The sequence below is a fragment of the Vulpes vulpes genome, chromosome 12 (assembly GCF_048418805.1).
Source record: "Vulpes vulpes isolate BD-2025 chromosome 12, VulVul3, whole genome shotgun sequence".
NCBI classification, from domain to species: domain Eukaryota; kingdom Metazoa; phylum Chordata; class Mammalia; order Carnivora; family Canidae; genus Vulpes; species Vulpes vulpes.
This window is the reverse complement of record NC_132791.1, coordinates 32255468-32273945: the sequence shown is the minus strand read 5'-3', so window position 1 is coordinate 32273945 and position 18478 is coordinate 32255468.

The following is an 18478-nucleotide window of genomic DNA, read 5'->3' as shown; positions in this document are numbered from 1 at the left end:
ATATCAGAAATGAACCACCCATATATGAAATTAACAATTCCATTCATAGTAGCCTCAAGAAGTGAAAAATGCTTATGTTGAATATTAATAAAAGGAGTAAAGTCTGGTACACCAAAAACTACAAAACATTGCTGCGAGAAAGGAATGAAGATATGAATAAATGGAGAGACAATATATGCCCGTGTTAAATAGTGTTAAGAAGGCAATTCTCCTCAAACTGCTCTATAGATTCAAAGTAATCTCTACCAAAACACCAGCAGGCTTTTTTTTTTTTTTTGCAGAAATTCACAAGCTATTCCTAAAATTTATATTAAAATGCAAAAGACTGAGAATACCCTAAACCATTTTGAAAAAGAGTAACAAAATTAGAGGATTTATGCTTCCAATTTCAAAACTTACTTTAATGATACTGTAATCAAAATAAGGTGACATTGGCTCAAGAAAAGATATGTAACATCAAAGGAAAAACACTGAAAGTCCAGAAGTAAATCCTTATATTTACAGTTAATTGATCTTTAATAAACATGCCAAGGCAATTCGATGGGGGGCGGGGGGAGAAATAGGCTTTTCAACAAATAGTGCTGAAACAATTGGATATCCACACATAAAAAGATTAATTTTGACCTTTACCTCATATCATATACAAAAATCAACTCAAAATGGATGATATACCTAAATGTAAGAATTGAAGAGCTAAAACTTAAAATTTTTAAAGAATTCATAGAGAAGATATCTTCATAATTTGGAGTTAGGCAGAGTTCTTAAGACTATACCCAGAACAAGATCCATATAAGAGAAAATTGGTAAATTGGACATCTTCAAAATGACTCTGTTGTGCTTCAGAAAATGTGATTGAGAAAATGAAAAAAAAAGCCATAGATTGGGAAAAATATGTATTATGTATTCATAATACATAAAGAGCCCTTAAACTCAATAATAAAAAGATAAACTCAATGAAAAAAATTGGACAAAAAAATAATTGAAAAGAACACTGTACCAAGAAATATATGAATAACTAATAAGCCATTTCCACTTTTGTAAGCTTGAATACCACATTCCTCAAGGAGATCTTCTTTAAAATGTTGTATTTATCTTCCATATTCATTTAACATTTACTATTTGTCATGTGTTATTAGATGTCCTTATATATGCATGCCTTGACTATTAAACTGGTCCAGAAATTTGGAAATGCCACTGAACAACATACTATAATTATTTGAGGAAGCAGAGACTAGTAGGATGTTGCACAGAGTAGCTATTAAATAGTGATGATTAGGGAGTCAGAACACTCTAAGAAACCTTCCATATAGCTTCTTCTATGGAAAATTGAATGTAAAAACTTAATTCATACTTACTTTCCCCCCTCATATCTACAGGAAATTTTCAGAACTTCCTTTTCCAAGTCTCTTTAATGTTAACAACTCTCACCATCAACCAGCATTATACACAGTTGGTCTAGCACTTTTAAGTTTTATTCCGGTTAAAATAGCAGTTTAATTTGGTCACTCTAACAAGTGTGACTGTTAACAATCAACTTCAAATTCTATTCCACCATGCCAAACCAGCTGAGATTAACTTCATTAAATTCACAAAGACATGAGTGATACTAGACAAGAACTACATAGTCTTTAAGTCCAAACTCTTAAAGATAATATGATATCCTGGAATTCTACTATTGGTACATCTAGGTGTGTGGTCTATCAAATTAATAATTATTTCTCAATCTGGTCATTTTCTATCCATTGTTTGGTTTGTTTGTTTGTTTGTTTGTTTGTTTTAATCAAACAGTAAAAGACACTGCCTCCCTGAACTGAGTACAAATACAAAATAATCATTCATTATGGATGACATTATATACCAATTATTTGTGAAGAAGTCTGAGAGTGTTACAAATATAATCTCATTAGTTTTCTCAAATTTTCCACAGGTTTTAAAAGTAATCATTGTTATCTCCATATTTAACATATTACTATGTTAATAAAAACTATAGACTATTTTACATTTTATAAAGCATGTTTACATTTATCAATCCACTTGCCCTTTTGTAAAATCGACACTATTATCATCTTCTTTTTTCCAATGAGAAAACTTAGGTTTAATCACCTCCAAGATGTTGGTAATCATTAATATTAATGAAGGCTAACTTTTACTACTGAAGAAGCACCTTATTCAAAGGATCATTCTGATATAGAAAAGAGTTAGAGTAGTTGGCCTGATATTAGGAAATGAGATGGTAAGGGGCAGAAAGGGAACCTTTGAGGACAAGACTAAGTGGTATTAATTAACTCCAATGCAGTCAAGGTCTAAAATTTGTTTTGTCATTGCTGCCTTTGGTCCTAAGGACACTCTCACCAAAATTTGAACTGATATGTTTAATCCTTTTTTTAATTAATTTTTTAATTTAAATGTCATTAACACACAATGTTATATTAGTTTCAGGTGTACAATGAAGTGACTTGACAAGTTTATTCTATGCCCACAAGTGTAGCTACTGTCACCCTACAACACTATCACATATCATTAACTATATTTTCTATGCTATATTTTTTATTCCCATTACTCAGTCATTCTGTAAGTGGAAGCCTGTATCTCTCAGTCCTCTTTACCCATTTGGCCCATCCCCTTCCCTTCTGATAACCATTAGTTCTCTGTATTTACAGATCTGATTCTGCTCTTTATTTGTTTATTCGTTTGGGGTCTTTTTAGATTCCACAGATGAGTGAAATTATATGATATTTGTCATTCTCAGTTTGACTTATTTCACCTAGCATAATACCCTCTAGGTCCTTCCATGTTGTTTCAAATGGCATGATCTCATCCTTTTTATGGCTGTATAACATTCCATTGTATATGTATATGTGTATGTACATCCGCATAGATATGTGTGTGTATGTATAAATATATATTTCCTCTAGGTAGCTAAAAGAGTTTTCATAATTGCTGTTAAGAAGTGAAAGCCATTTTTGTGTCCACTTTAGAAAAATGTCTATTTGGGTCTTCTGTCCATTTTTATTTTTATTTATTAAAAAAAAATTTTTTTTTGAGAGAAAGAGTGTATGTATGAGTCAGGGGCAGAAGGGCAGAGGGAAAGGGAGAGAGAAAATTTTGAGCAAGCTTGATGCAGAGCTCCGTCTCATGACCCTGAGATCATGATCTGAACTGAAATCAAGAGTCAGCTATCAATCAAGAGTCAGCTATCTAACTGACTGAGCCACCCAGGCATCCCCTTCTGTTCATTTTTAAATTAGATTATTGGTTTTTGTTTGTTTGTTTGTTAAGTTGTATGAATTTTTTTTATATTTTGGATGTTACCTTCTTATCAGATTTAAGGTTTGCAAAATCTTTCTCCCATTCAGCAGGTTGATTTTTCATTGTTATTTCTTTTGATATGCAGCAGGCACATGAAGAGAGGCTCAGCATTACTAATCAGAGAAATGCAAGTTGAAGCCATGATGAGACACCACCTTGCACATGTTAGAATGGCTCTTGTCAAGAGGACAAGAGAAAACAACAGGTGCTGGCAAGGATGTGGTGGAAAGGGAACCGTTATACATTATTAATGGGACTGTAAGTTAGTTCAATCACTGTGGAAAACAATATGGAGGTTCCTCAAAAAGTTAAAAATAGATCTACCATAGGACCCAGTAATTCTACTTCTGGGAATATACCCAAAGGAAATGCAAACAGAATTTTTACAAGATACATGCACTCCTATGTTCATCGCAGCATTATTCACAATGCTAAGATATGAGAACACCAATATCAATTAATAGATGAATGGATAAAAACAATATGGTATATGTGTGTGTGTGTGTGCCTATGAAATGGAATATTATTCAGCCATTAAAAAGGAGGATATTTACAATTTGAGACAACATGGATGGACCTTAAGCACATTGTTATGCGAGATAAGTCAGAGGAAAAACAAATATTGTTTGTCACTTATCCGTAGGAATATAAAAAACTAAAACTTGTAGAAAAAAAAAGAGTAAAAAAATGGTTACCAGAGGAGAAAGGGTAAGGAGATAAGACTGATGCTATTTGAGGATACAGATTTATAATGAGTAGAAAATAAGTCCTAGAGATCTATGCACAATATAATAGATACAGACAATAATATTACACTAGAATTATGTAACATGATAAATATCACTGCAGTGCCAATCATAGTACAATATATAAATGTATCTATCAAAGGCACACACTTTATACCTTAAATTTATACAATGTTATGTGTCAAATTCATTTAATAAAAATATAAATACATACTGCTTTCCAAAAAAAGTGTTCAGGAGAAAAATGTCAAAAGGCTACTGTCACATACACTCTATCTCCTGGTGGCAGATAGGAACAGATGCCACAGAATGTCAGTGGAGCAACCAGGTAAGGTTGTAGCCATGGGTACTAGTAAGTAGCACATCTGCCAATGAATAGCTCTTTCTTCATGTTGCTGACGTCTATACTAAGCACCATAACACTACTGTTACACTATAACACAATGCTATATTGGGGTTTTTAATATTTGTTTTGATGCATCAGTCATTTAGGCAACTGATAATTATTATAGGTAAAAAAAAAAAAAGCAAAAAAGAAGACAAAGATGAAGCAGCAGCAGCAGCAGCCAACAATCCAATGGCACGGTATCTTTTGGCAAAAAAATAGCCCTTAGTTGTGCAAATACAAAAACCATTGTCCAGGGAAGAAACTGAGGAAGGCAGTAGAGGCGGTATTGAAATAGCTCTGCTCCTAAATAACTGTGAGGTTGGACAAACCACAATTCCCTAATTTGTAAAATAGTAGCTCTACTGCTATCAACTGAATTCATTTAAAATATTGGGTACATATAACCTCACCAGAAAGAAGGATTTGAGGCAAAAGTCGGGTTGGAGCTTTGGCTGTGCCACTTACTCGACATATTTGTGGTCTTTCAGAATCTTAATTTTTTCCCTATGAAAACTAGAACTAGAAATGTCTAGATGCTGAAGTTAACTGATTATTTTTTATTTTGAGAAGCAAGTGCAATAATGCCGGCAAACTAACATTATTGACAATAGTTTTTTAATTAACTATAAAATTATAAGAATTTGCTAAGCTCTGGGTATCAGATGGAATCTCTCACACCCAACCAAAGCAAAGGACTTTCTTCCTTTTCTACCACCATCCTTAAACCACTCTCAGTGCCATTCTTGTCACCATCATTTGACAAAAGAGGTGTCCTATTCCCTTTAAATCAGGGACAGAAGTCCACCTATACTACAAGGTCATCATGAAGAAACAGGGAAGCAGTAACAGTATGTATACTAGAAGATTTACTTTGAATTAATTATTTCCCACACACTGTACTGCATTCGTTACAATCCATTCAGGTGACCACCATGCCTTTATCTATATTTTTGTGCACTTTGGGCATTTACCACATATACCAAATGTTGAATACAATAGATTTGTAAATGAGTGAATATATTTTATGGGATTTTGTAAAGTACTGTCTAAATACATGCTAACATTACCATCTCTGATAACTTCATTGAAATGTTTACAATACAACTTTGAGTCATGTTTAGCAATCAAGGGGGGGAAACTTTGTTCTTTCATACACTCAAAATTATTTTTAAATACTTATTGTGATATGCAGAGGTCACGTACTAAATACCACTTATGAATCAAATATACATGATTCCTGCCTTACAGATTTAATATAGTAGTGGGAGAAAGTTAATAAAGAAATGAAGCAAGCAAGTTAGCATATGCATCAGTCAGGTTGGGCTACATTATGCTATGTTGATGAGCAATCCCCAAATCTCAATGGCTTCATCCCAGCAAAGCTTTTTTTCCCCCCACTCATGCAATATGCTCAATGCAAGTATAGGAAGGGTCTGCACACCTTTGTCACTCAGAGAATCAGGCTGATAGATGCTTTACCTTAACATGTGCTTTCAACAATCTCCACGGCAGTGGAAAATGAGTGCGGCAAATCCCACAGTGATCTTAAAGTCTCTGTTCAAAAGTGGTTCATATCCCTCCTACTTATGTCTCATTATGCAAAGCAAGTCACATGGTTATATTTGAATTTGAAGATGGAAGAAATTCAAAAAATATTCAGTGAACAATTCCAATGATTACCACAATATAAAATTTAAATAAACAGGGGGAGGAAACGCCTTACACGGAATGTCTGAAAATTCTATTGATACATGAATGAGATGAGAAGATGAGAAGAACTCAGCCAGATCGTGAGAAGAAAGAATTCCTGTCAGAGTGAACATGGATGGAAATTCAAAGACTGAAAAAAGTTAGGCAATTACAAGGAACAGAAAAAGGGTCAGCATGATTGAAGCATGTTAGGTGAGAAAGACCCTGGAAAGAAGGGCAGAATGAGATATTTTAGGGCTTCATATGCCACAATTAGGAGGGTGACGCCAAGGCTTTAAGCCAGGTAGTGGTGTCATCTGATCTACGGTGGCTGCGTGGAACACAGTGGTGCAGGTCAAAAGTGGGAACCATGATGGTGCAGCATTATTAAAAATAGAAGGAAATCCACCAGCATCGGAGAAAGAAAGGACAAACACATTTCCAGACATACTTTGGTGGTAGAAACAATAAGACAGCCAGATAGAGGAGCTATGGGACTTAAGGAAAGGATGACTCAAGAATGACTCCTGAATTTCTGCTCTGAGCTACCGCGTGGGAGGTGTTATCATCTACAGAGCTGATTAAGACAGGCAAAGGACTGGTTTTGTGGTTTTGTTTGATTATTGTTTAATTTGTTCTTTTTTTTTTTTTTTTTTTTTTTTTTTTGGTTAGCTGGTCGGTTTGTTAGTGAGGGTGGCTGCCTGAAAGATTAAGAGTTTGATTTAAAAGTCAATGTTCATAAAGCTGTGAGATATTCAAATGCAGAGAAGTGCAGAGTCAAGTCTGGAATCCATAGGTGGCCTGGCTGGTTGTATGTTTTTGGAGGTTGTCAGCACATGTGGGGCAATTAAAGTCAATGAAATAGATAATATCTCACCTAAAGAGTGAATTTAAGAAAGAGAAGAGGGTTCAGGATGGAGTCCTGGAGAGGTCTGATACTTAGAAGTCAGTAGGACAAGAGCTGGCCCAAAGTCCGAGGAGTGGCCAGGGACAAGACGATTCTAGCTTCTTGCCAATTATGGACCAAAACTGTTCTCGGTGCTCAGAATATGGTGGCAAATAAGACAGCCAAGGTTTCTGCCTCCATGAACCTTACATTCTATTGGAGCATACACACAACAAATGAGTAGGCAAATAAGCAAGATAATTTCAGTGGTGCAAGTGCTGTAATGAAAGAAAGACAAATGTTAGAGGATTATTAAGCCAAGTGAATTAGATTTAGAAAGAGACAAGGGGCATCAACATGCCACCTAACATGTAATTATAAACAAAATCTGTTTCTCCTTAAGTTGAATAATAGCAAATATGATTTGGTTTACAGCATCAGAAACAATGTGAACAGAGACAATAGTGGGAGATACAAAGGAAAGGGAACATTTATGATGCCAGCACTGGTGCTAACTCGGTGAGGAAAAGAGAGAAAGCTGTCTGGGGCAGTTGAAAACATTAAGCAGTATCTCTGGATACTACAAACTCCACAGTTATTTCTACCATATCACAAGAACTGCGGGCTTTTCAGATTGATGTTAACATGTTTTCTATCAAATATTTTCTAAGAGAAGCAAATATATTTTCTGTGTCATCTACAGTTGTGCTCCATATAATTAAGATGTGTGACAACTGTCTATATGTATGTGTTCCAAGAAGGCAGTCTGCCAGGCAATGCAAGAAAGAAAATGTCATTTATTCTATACTCTGACCATACCCCTCCTCCCAAATTGACTAGAAACAGATATTGTCCCTGCTCCAGAGAAGGCCATTCTGCTCACAGAAGAACTTGGAGTTCCAGGGAGAGGGAGATGTGGCAGTGAAATAGCCTGCAAAATCTCTTTTAGTGGAGCAAGTTTGCAAAACTTTTCCAATGACCACAAAGCATGAGCATGTTTTCCAGGTACGTCAAGCTATGCAAGTACTTTTTTTTTTTTTATTGCAGGTCAGAGTTGGTCTTCCTAGAGCCATCTGCACCAGAGCTGAGTGTAGGGCAAAAGAGTTCTTTTAGGAAGCCTATTCTAGATCACTACCTGAAAGTAGCAGGGGGTTGAATTCAAATCTGCACCAGTTAAAATTATTTCCCCTATTTTCTTTAGAATTGGACCATTATAAACTTATCTACCATTTAGACTCAAGCAATTTCAAATCTTTAATTTTCTTTTACCTATTAAAAAGAGCTAACTAGTCATAACCTATACTTTCTATTGCCTCAGAGGATTTTCACCTTCCTAGAGTAGATAACTAAGGTGCAAAGCAATTTTAGTTCTCATCTGATTCAATATTGTTGCCTATCCAGTAGAATACAAAATTCTATAAAATTGCTGCCAAGATATTAAGAAACACCTAGTCCCTATGGGAAAGAACTGAAGTTGAAAAGTACCTGAAGCTTATGAGGAAAACATGAATGGGGACAGGATAGAAAATATCCCAATGAAAGTCAAAGTCACTGACGCCTCTTGTCTCTCGTTCAAATATTTTCCTTCACATCAACACTCTCCCAGGTAGCAATGTTGGTTGGAGACTGAAATACTTAAGTAACACTAATTTAAGAAGTGATTTCTATGACCTACATATGTCTTCTATTCAACACACATAGCTTTGAAATAATCTTTAGTTATCTAATTGCCTGTCTCCCATGAGGCTTGTTGGCTTTACAAACAGTCTAAATTTTCTCACATTCCTGAAATCCAGATTGGTCTTTTTCTTTATTATGCTATCCTAGAAACTCAAAGGAATGTGAACAATGAACTGATAGCCTAAGTACTAGACACTGAAATTTTTCCATTTCACCTAAGACCAAATCTGCATGTCCCTGGCCGGGGGAGGGGGGGGGGAATATATGAAAGGAAGGAAGTTTGGCATCAGCCTTTCTTTTACCCTCTCCCCATGGTTGACAGCTCCCAAGCAGTTCCTTTGAATATATGCTGTCATTGTACCTCAACTGTGAGAAACCCCTGGCCTAGAACTATTTTATATCTCATTTCCTTGGACCGTAAGCCACCACTTGGTGAATGTTATCAATTCAACCATGTACCAGTAGAAGAGAGAAACCCACTACTAAACACAGAGGTTGCTTCTCTCTGTTTTATAATGTACTAGTGAACTCCAAGCAAGGTGAGAAGGGGACCATATGAAGCATAGCAGAACACTTATGAGCAGCTTAGAATCCAAACCAGGAATCTACCTTGAGTGTGACTGGCTTAGTCAGAAACAAGCCTAACAAGCCAGATGCCTCTGATTAAATCATCTGTCACCTCAAAATGACCTACTTAAATTGTTCAATATTCTACAGGGCAGCGATGATAAAATCATAAACAATTTGATCAATATTTGCAGTTCTCTAGCCTCACAGATCAGTCCATATGATAAACAACAAGGATCGAGGGGAGCCCACTGCCCTACATTCTCTTCCCCAGACTGCCTGAACAGGTCTCTTTCCCTCTTCTCAGGTGTGAAATTCTACCAAATCAAGATTCATTTGGGTTAACAAGCCCATTTTGAAAGGTAAATAACTCTAAGAGAATTAGTTTAACAATTAAGTCCTTTATGGAGAATGCACTGGCTGCTTTAAATTACTTCCCTCCTAAACTCCAGTTGAACTATCCCTAGAGTAATGAGTACTTTAATAGCAGAGACTTAGAAAACAGAAGAGCAATTCTGGAATATGAGAAGGGCTTTCGGTAAAGACATTCTTAGATAGAATGGAAACATGAGCAATCAGAGGCATGATGAAGTAAAGAGAGAACAGGGGTGAAGAAAGAGAAGTCTGAAGGCCCCGAACACTGTGGATTAGTGCTTCAAAAATGTGTCCTGGACAAGTCATGCTCCCAGTTTGCAGTGTAATATTGCCTCTTGACTACACAGATATGAGACGATAAGGGTATAACAGTCTATACCAAAAGATAAAAGTCAAAAGCAGCCTTAATCGCTTCACACTCCATAGAAACAGATCATCTCGAAATTCAATTATGTGATAAAAAAAAATCTCCATATATCTTTATATTCCAAATTTTGATAACAGCTAAAAGGACTGAAATCTTTTTCTGATATTTTTCAAAAGTCTGACTGACTTAAAAGAAAAAAAGAATACCTCAAAAGGCACTATCAGTTTATGGAGGTTGGTTGTCAACTGTGGGAGTCAAAGGCAGGGTATTGTTTTGATTCACTCTCATGCTTCCATTTCTCAGAACATTATTCTAGTCAGCCAAAGCCAGAGATGAACATATTTTCACTCAGATACAAACCATCTTTCCTTGAATATTCTAGGGGTTTCGCAGGCCTCTGGAGAAGTTGGATACCAAGTAGAGAGGCACCTTAAGAAAATCAGTTTTTACCAGACTCGAGAGTCAAATGAAGGCATCTTAACTCTAATACTTATTCTGCAGCTCTAAATACATACTGCCAGAGATTATTGTAGCTGTGGATGCCAAGTAGATGATCTATAAACCCCCTGTGGCAAGAGCTGCTTTAGGAATCCCAAATCTGGCTGGAGGGAGCAGCGCAGTGACTCCCAGCAGCACAGTGACTCCCAGCAGCACAGTGACTAGTGGACAGCAGAGGACTCCAGGGATTTCTGTTTTCATCGATGCTCTGCCCTCACACCCTTGCCACGTAAACCCGGGCAGGCCTTTTTTTATTTTATTTTTATTTTTTTCCAGGAAGGCTTTTAACCTGTTCCAACTCTCCTTATTCCCACAGCCTGTGAGTTAATCCAGCAATCCTTGGGAAGAAAACCTAATTTAAATGATTTGTAAACAAAAGTTTTATGGAGCACAATTAATAAACAGCAAGGCGTTAAAGCCTTGATAGCTGAAGTGACTCAGTTCTCCAGCACAATTGTCTGGCAGTTTTTACAGAATGTTCACATCAGCTATCAGACCAAACCTTCCCAGCCCTGCTCAGTCGTAAAATCTGAGGACTTTAAAATTAGTACCTGCGTCCATACCCCAAGCCCACCTAACAGGTAAGGTCTGGAACTAACTTTTTTTTAGGACCTGCTGACAGTGGCCACTTCCTGGCTTCTGTGAACATTAATCCCTGGAGCCAATGAGAGCCAGGCCCAGCAGCCAACTGGAATCCCCTACTCATACCAAGCAAGACCTGAAAACAGTTCCAAAGTTGATGTTTTGGGGCTGAGGCATGAATTTATTCTTTAGTGTCCTGAGAAAGCCCTGGACACACATTCAAATGCCAATATCGCCTGCAACATGTGTGCCCAATATAGCAAATTCACCATTTAACCTATGACCTTGACCGAAGCCCTCATCTATGGCAGTCTTTCCTCTATCTTCACAGGTGCCCAGCTTTGATATTGCTATCTTTTCAACACGGGTCACCCTAAGAAAGAAACAGACAGTAATAACAACATTCTGTTACGGCCTCCCTAGTTTATCCCACTGAGATCCAGAGCCTTGATATCAGTCAAGTTTGCTCAATCCAAACACTCATCTATATCAATACCAGAGCTTGTGGTTATTATTGTTTATGCTGTTGCTGCTTTTAACTAAGACTTTGTGAAAAAATGAGGATATTTATTTAAAGATGCTTTACTTATGCCATGAAATGAGAACTATATGCAATTTATTGTAGAGCTAACTTGAGTAGACTCACATGCAATTATTATTGTGAAAATGACTAGAATACACATGCAGCTCCTCTCACTAAAAGGTTAAGGAAAATCCTTTGCTGGGGTGTTAAGAAGTAGTTTCAGTTCTAATCCGGCATGGTTTCCTCTTCTTGCAACATGCACATACTGCTAAACCTCTTTTATGGGCCTCATGCTGTGTATACTGGTTCCAGCCTAGGCTGAAACCATGCTCACTTTTATCACCATACTTATTCATAGTCTTTTCATGAAAACTGCTCTGAGTTAAATACTGGCTTCAATAACTGTATTTTAGAAAGCCTTTACTTCCCTCAACATGCTCTGAAGAGTATCTGCTCCTAACTGGTCCTCATGTTGTTTCTGTGATGCTTCAGTTGGGCATGAATTCCACATGTTGCTGTGAGGGAAGGCATGATCAATTCTGATCCCTTTAATAGAGAAAATAGCTTCTGGAATAGGGTTACAAACCAAAAATGTACTCACTCACTTTGTGGAAATATGGGCACAATTATTTCATCTCTATACCACCATTAATATCCATATCAATTCTCCTTCTGGCTCACTTCAACAATAAAACCATTTCTCCGGCTTCTCCTTAAGGAGCTTGTCCATACATCCAGACCCCAATTTATGTGGCTGCCATCCAACAGGCCCTTGAGTCACCTAGTTCTAATAGCCAATGGAGCTTGGCATTCATGTCCCACAGGAACATAGTAAAAAAGCAGTTTTCACATGGGCACACATGCGTTTCATACAGTTATTTCCCCCTGGTTCAGCCCAGAGGTAGCCACACTGCATTCCATAATTTGTGAATTTTCCTGTGAACTTTGGACTTGAGTGGGGTTACTACTGGTTACTCCTAAGAGGTTAAGTTTTTGACTTTGTAGTTCCTGCTCAAATTCATTCCTTCCATAAGGAAGTTCAATGCACAGATTATTAGCAATTAAGGACCTTTAGAATAGTCTAGATTGTTCAGAATTAAAAGCAGCTGTAGGGGCACCTGGGTGGCTCAGTTGATTGAGCATCCAGCTCTTGTTTTCAGCTCATGGTCGAGTCCAAGCCCCACACTGGGCTCCACACTTGGCATGAAGCCTATTTTTAAAAAATTAAAAAATAAGTAAAAAATAAAATAAAAGCAGCTGTAACCAAAACCTCACAGATGCTTACCTAACTCAAATTTTCTTTCTTTCTTCCTTCCTTCCCTCTTTCCTTCTCTTCTTCCTCCCCTCCTTCCTTTTGTCTTTATTTCTATCTTCTTTCTTTCTTTCCTTCTTTCTCTCCCAGGCTGTTATACCATCTTCTCATCTTCCTTTAACCCTTAAGGAAGGGTTTATTTGCTCTCCAGCAGAAAAAAACTTTTTCCTCCACATCCACCTCACTGGCTTTAGGTGAAAAACACTGACATCATGGCTGCCTGCCATCACGAGTGCCTGCTGCCCTCAGCTCTTAGCAATTCTAGCATCCCTGATGCTTGTCCCTGGAGGCTTGATTCATCATTCTTGCTTCAGGTCAAAACTGCTCAAGTTACAACTCCCTTCCCTTCTTTGAGCCAACCTTAACTCTAGCTCTTGGAAACTCTTCCCTCTTCCCTCTTCCCTCACTAGTTTGTACTACATTCATGAAAAGTATTTTAGATTTCCTGACCTTCTTTCTAATATTTGCCTGAACTAGAAAGAAAAATAGTCTGTACAGTGCCCAGAAAGAGTACACAAAGAGGGGATATTTACAAACAGGTTGTTAGCCTCATTCAGGGAAGATCCAGGGAGCCTGGTTTGGTATTTTCTATTGATTGTATTATGTGAGAACCCCAAGCTATCATGCCCTTAAGGCCCCAGCTATTTGAATTATACCACTTTTTCCGGCTATTCCTGTTCCAGTTTACCAAGAAGTTCTTTGAATGTGGCTTGTTTACATAGCTTTTCCCACACTGAGTAGATCAGCTGACACAAGTATACTGATTTGCTTGGTAGCTAAATTTCTCATTATAAATTTATTCTGATTCGTTCATCATTCTCATATGAGTCTGGTCAGTGTAGCTCATCTCCTACAACATATCACTTTTATTTTTACTTTTATTATTTTTACTATTTTTATTATTTTATTTCTTTATTTGAAAGAGAGCGAGAGCAAGAGAGCATGAGAGTATTAGTGGGGGGGGGGAGGGGGGGGCAGAGGGAGAAGCAGAATCCCCGAAAGCAGGGAGCCTGACATGTGGCTCGATCCCAGGACCCCATGATCTCAGGATCATCACCTGAGCCAGAGGCAGATATTTAACCTACTGAACCCCCAGGTGCCCAGAACATATAACTTTTAAAGAATATAAAATTCCAGTCTCTGAACATGTAATATTTTAGCCCCAACCTCAGATTTTAGAGACTCAGAATGATAACCAGGGTTAAATGTTCAATTCTACTGTATTCCTGGGAGTTCCTTAACTCCCAGCTGGTCCCCTGTGTTCTTTATGTCTCTTTTTTAACTTCAACTACCACAAAATTATATATTCACATACACATGCACACACAAATGAATTTTCTATTACTTTCATTGGCACTTGTGAATTAAACTGTCTTTGAATTAATCCATTTTGAATTTTTCATTTATAGCTAGTATTGGCATTTTTTTAAGTCCTGAGTTATTTTACTTTGCCAGGAGTTTGATAAAATTGCAAAAGTCTCGGTTTCTTCACAAAGTCTAACATGGCTCCTTAACTTTAAGCCAAGAAATTTTCTGAGGCACCCATTAACATATAAAGGAGAAACCGATGCAATGTTTCCTACTAGCAAGCATAATACACTTCTAATTACTCCTTCTTTTTTCTTAAATCTCCTGTCTTTCCAGATTATTACTTAAAAACTCTCTTCAAGGCATCGCAAATTAAGTTAGATTGACCTACCTCAGCAGTCATCATTATATTTAGCTTTTCCTTCCTAGCCATGGATTTGTTTTCCTGATCCTTCTACATTTATTGATTTCTTTCCACAAAGAGTCTTTGATAATCTTTAGTTCATAAACATTCGAGCCCTTTGTTGACTTTGAGGAATTGCCCAAACTGGAGATTGTTATGCTTGTATAACTCATGTTTGACTATTCCAACCTTGACCTCATGTTTAAATACTTCATTTTTCTCCTTCCTCTCTGTTCTTGTCACTCTAGTCTGCTCTATGTGGTGAGAGGCAGGCATAGGGGTCTGAATTGTAAACTTTACTTTAGAGAGAAACAGCCACAGGTATGGGACCATGCCTGAACTGTTTTCCCTACACGTATACCTCCCCCACACATACACACACAATGAAAGGTGAAGCATAGTAGAGAAGTTTCCTGAAGGTAGCCCCACTCACATCCAGCTTTTAAGAAAGCTGGGGTTTTTTTTTACCATATTTGTGTAGACTACATCAAGTTCTCTCAGGTTGTCTCTGATGCATTCTCCATAATGCATCCAGAGTGATTTCTTCCAAAGCACAGCTCTGGCCTTGTAATACAATGATGATTCAAATCCTGACTCCCTGTTCAGGGAGTGAAACTCTCACATAGGCACAATCGCTTCCACATCTGGCCTCTCCCTTTCTCAAGGCCCCTTCCTTTCTCAGGAGGCCCTTCTCCCACAGCCTGCTTGCTCCATATATTCAAACTCCAAGAAGCTAGTAGAGTTCCCAAATGCGCCTGTGTCTTGCGCATATTGTTCCCTAGGAGTATGATTCTCCTTCCCTCACTTTGCCCTGAAAATTCATTCATTTTTAAATATCATATATTTATTTTATTTTTTTAAAGATTTTATTTATTTATTCATGAGAGACACAGAGAGAGAGAGGCAGAGACATAGGCAGAAAGAGAAGCAGGTTCCCTGCAGGCAGCCCAATGCGGGACTCAAGCCCAGGATCCCAGGATCACATCCTGAGCCAAAGGCAGATGCTCAACTGCTGAGCCACTCAGGCATCCCAATATCAGATATTCATTTTAAAATATGTCTTCCCAACCTTTAGCAGGTTTTGTTCAATCCCCACAGTGATCAAAAGCATTCACTAGTAAGGTCACTGGCAAAAATTATGAATGTGGTCAAGCAGTAAAGTGTGTCCAAGTGATCTAGGTGACTCATGATCCAATAATAACCCCATGTTCTCACCAGTGGAGCAGTGTGATGCAATATGGTCGATACACTAACATATCTCTCATGCACACACATATGTACTTGCCAGGCTCTGGGTTCAGATGTGTCTAAAAGCTGATATCAACATGCAAAGTGTTCAAAGCATAATATTCATCAAAGTCAGATTCCTAACATAGCTAACCTCAACTTGCAAAGGGATATTTGCCTGGCAAACTCCAAGTTAAATTTTTTTCAAAAGTCTGACTCTCTGAGGGTCTAAGTATATAAAGAGGATCAAGAACAAAGTGTGGGGATCCCTGGGTGGCGCAGCGGTTTGGCGCCTGCCTTTGGCCCAGGGCGCGATCCTGGAGACCCGGGATCGAATCCCACGTCGGGCTCCCGGTGCATGGAGCCTGCTTCTCCCTCCGCCTGTGTCTCTGCCTCTCTCTTTCTCTCTGTATGACTATCATAAATAAATAAAAATTAAAAAAAAAAAATTTAAAAAAAAAGAACAAAGTGTGACTTTTTGGAATTCCCTTCAAGGGGTCAGAAATCAAGTAGCAGAAATTTCGCCCAAAATATTTTGCCTTTCCCCATTCTAAGTTAAATTCAAGCTTGACTATAATCTTTTTAAAACTTATTCTTATTGCCTTTAAAATTACCAAACAATAATATGATCTTTAGGAGCCAAAACAGTGTTGGTTCTACCTTTGACAGAATTTGTAGTATTCTTGGGTGTTAGATTCCATGTACATTTATTGACAAAATACATGAAGTATCTCATTACCACTTTCTGGTCCATAAATAGAGTTGAGCAGTGCCATAGATATTTATGCTTCTAAGTGTAATGCAGACAGACATTCTGATAAAAACTATTAACTGAAAGAGAACACTAAAAAAGGACAAAATAAGCTAAATAAAAACATGTTTTTCTTTACTATTTCAAATGTTTTTAAATATAAGAATTCCGTAGGCATTTAGCATAACTTACTCAGTATGTATTACATCACTTAAGAGTTTATTAAATTCTTTAGGCTTTCCTTATGTATTCATGGCATTTTACCCTAAAATGGGATATTGTTTTTTTTTTTTTAAGATTTTATTTATTTATTCCTGAGACACACACACACACACACACACACACAGAGAGAGAGAGAGAGAAAGAGGCAGAGACACAGGCAGAGGGAGAAGCAGGCTCCATGTAGGGAGCCTGATGTGGGACTCGATCCTGGGACTCCAGGATCATGCCCTGGGCCAAAGGCAGGCACTAAACCACTGAGCCACCCAGGGATCCCCCTAAAATAGGATATTGTTAAAACATTCTTCCTTTTCTTTCTTGCTAAAAGTCATCAGACTTAAATAACTTGATTGCAAAATTCTTTTCCTATTTTACTTATTAAATTAATCAAGTATATTAAACTATTTTAATAATTATTAAAAATCATATAAATTAGTCAAGTATATAAAATTAGCTATTACTAAATTATAAGGGTAATCTTTGCAAATCCCCAAATGGAATATGTCTGACTTTTGGAAACTGATATTTGCATAAGAATTCCCCGTTCTACTGAAATATAAATACATAATTGAATGAGATAGGGTCAATTGTGAAAAAAAAAAAGAATTTCTCTAGGCATTTCCAAGAAGAAGGAATTTAATACAGGGAAATAGTGCTTACAGAACTGATGGAAGGGCTGAGGGGAAAAGACTGCTGGGTTTTAGGAAATTAGAAAGCTGTGGACAATTAAAGAAATTGCCATTAATGAACTCAGCTGAGAGTAGCACTGAAGCAGAGATTTGCCACCTGCCCACCATTGTCAGGTACTAAAAATGGCCTCTCTTCCAATTTCCAAATATGCAAGTGCTTCACTGTCAGAATCCAATCTAGAACCCTATTAGACAGGGCTTATTACTATTAATAGCAAAGGACCAGAAACAAATGCATAACTTGTCCTCTGAGCAAGTCTGAGAAAGTGTTGATTGATAAAATACCATTTTTTTGTTTGTGATTCCTTTTTAATGTACAGATATAGTGGTTTTATTTATTTAATTAATTTGTTGCTATAAATCCTTTGACACTTGTCCCATCAAGATATGTGGTATCTGTCCTCTCCATCCCCTAGATTCTTGAGGTCTTTACAGCTGCTTTGAAGATAGAATATGAAAAAAGCAAAGACATGTGACTTGTGCAGTTGGGCCATAAAGACCATGGAGCTCCTGCCTGGCTCTCTTGGAATACTTGGATCTCAAGGCTATCCCGCTAAGAACCCAGCCACCATGCTGAGAGAAGCTGTAGAGACAGTCCCAGCCAAACCCGTCTTTGAGTTACCCCAACCTAGATATCAGACATGCAGGGAACAAAGCCTCTAGATATTTTCCTCATGGTTGCACTCACTCTCAGGGACATGGAGACTGACATATTGTAGAGCACAGACAAGCCATGCCCGTAGTCTCTTGTCTGAATTTCTGACCCGCAGAATTCATAAGCTTTGTAAAATAGCTGCTTTCCACTACTAAGTTTGTGATAATTTACTGCTCAGCAGTAGTTACTTGAACAACTTATGAAAACATGAGAAGTAAGAAAAGATAATGAAGTGGATGGAGACTTAGAGACAGTGGTATTCAACCTGAGAATGCAAATTTGAAAGTCACCCCAGTAGATTAAT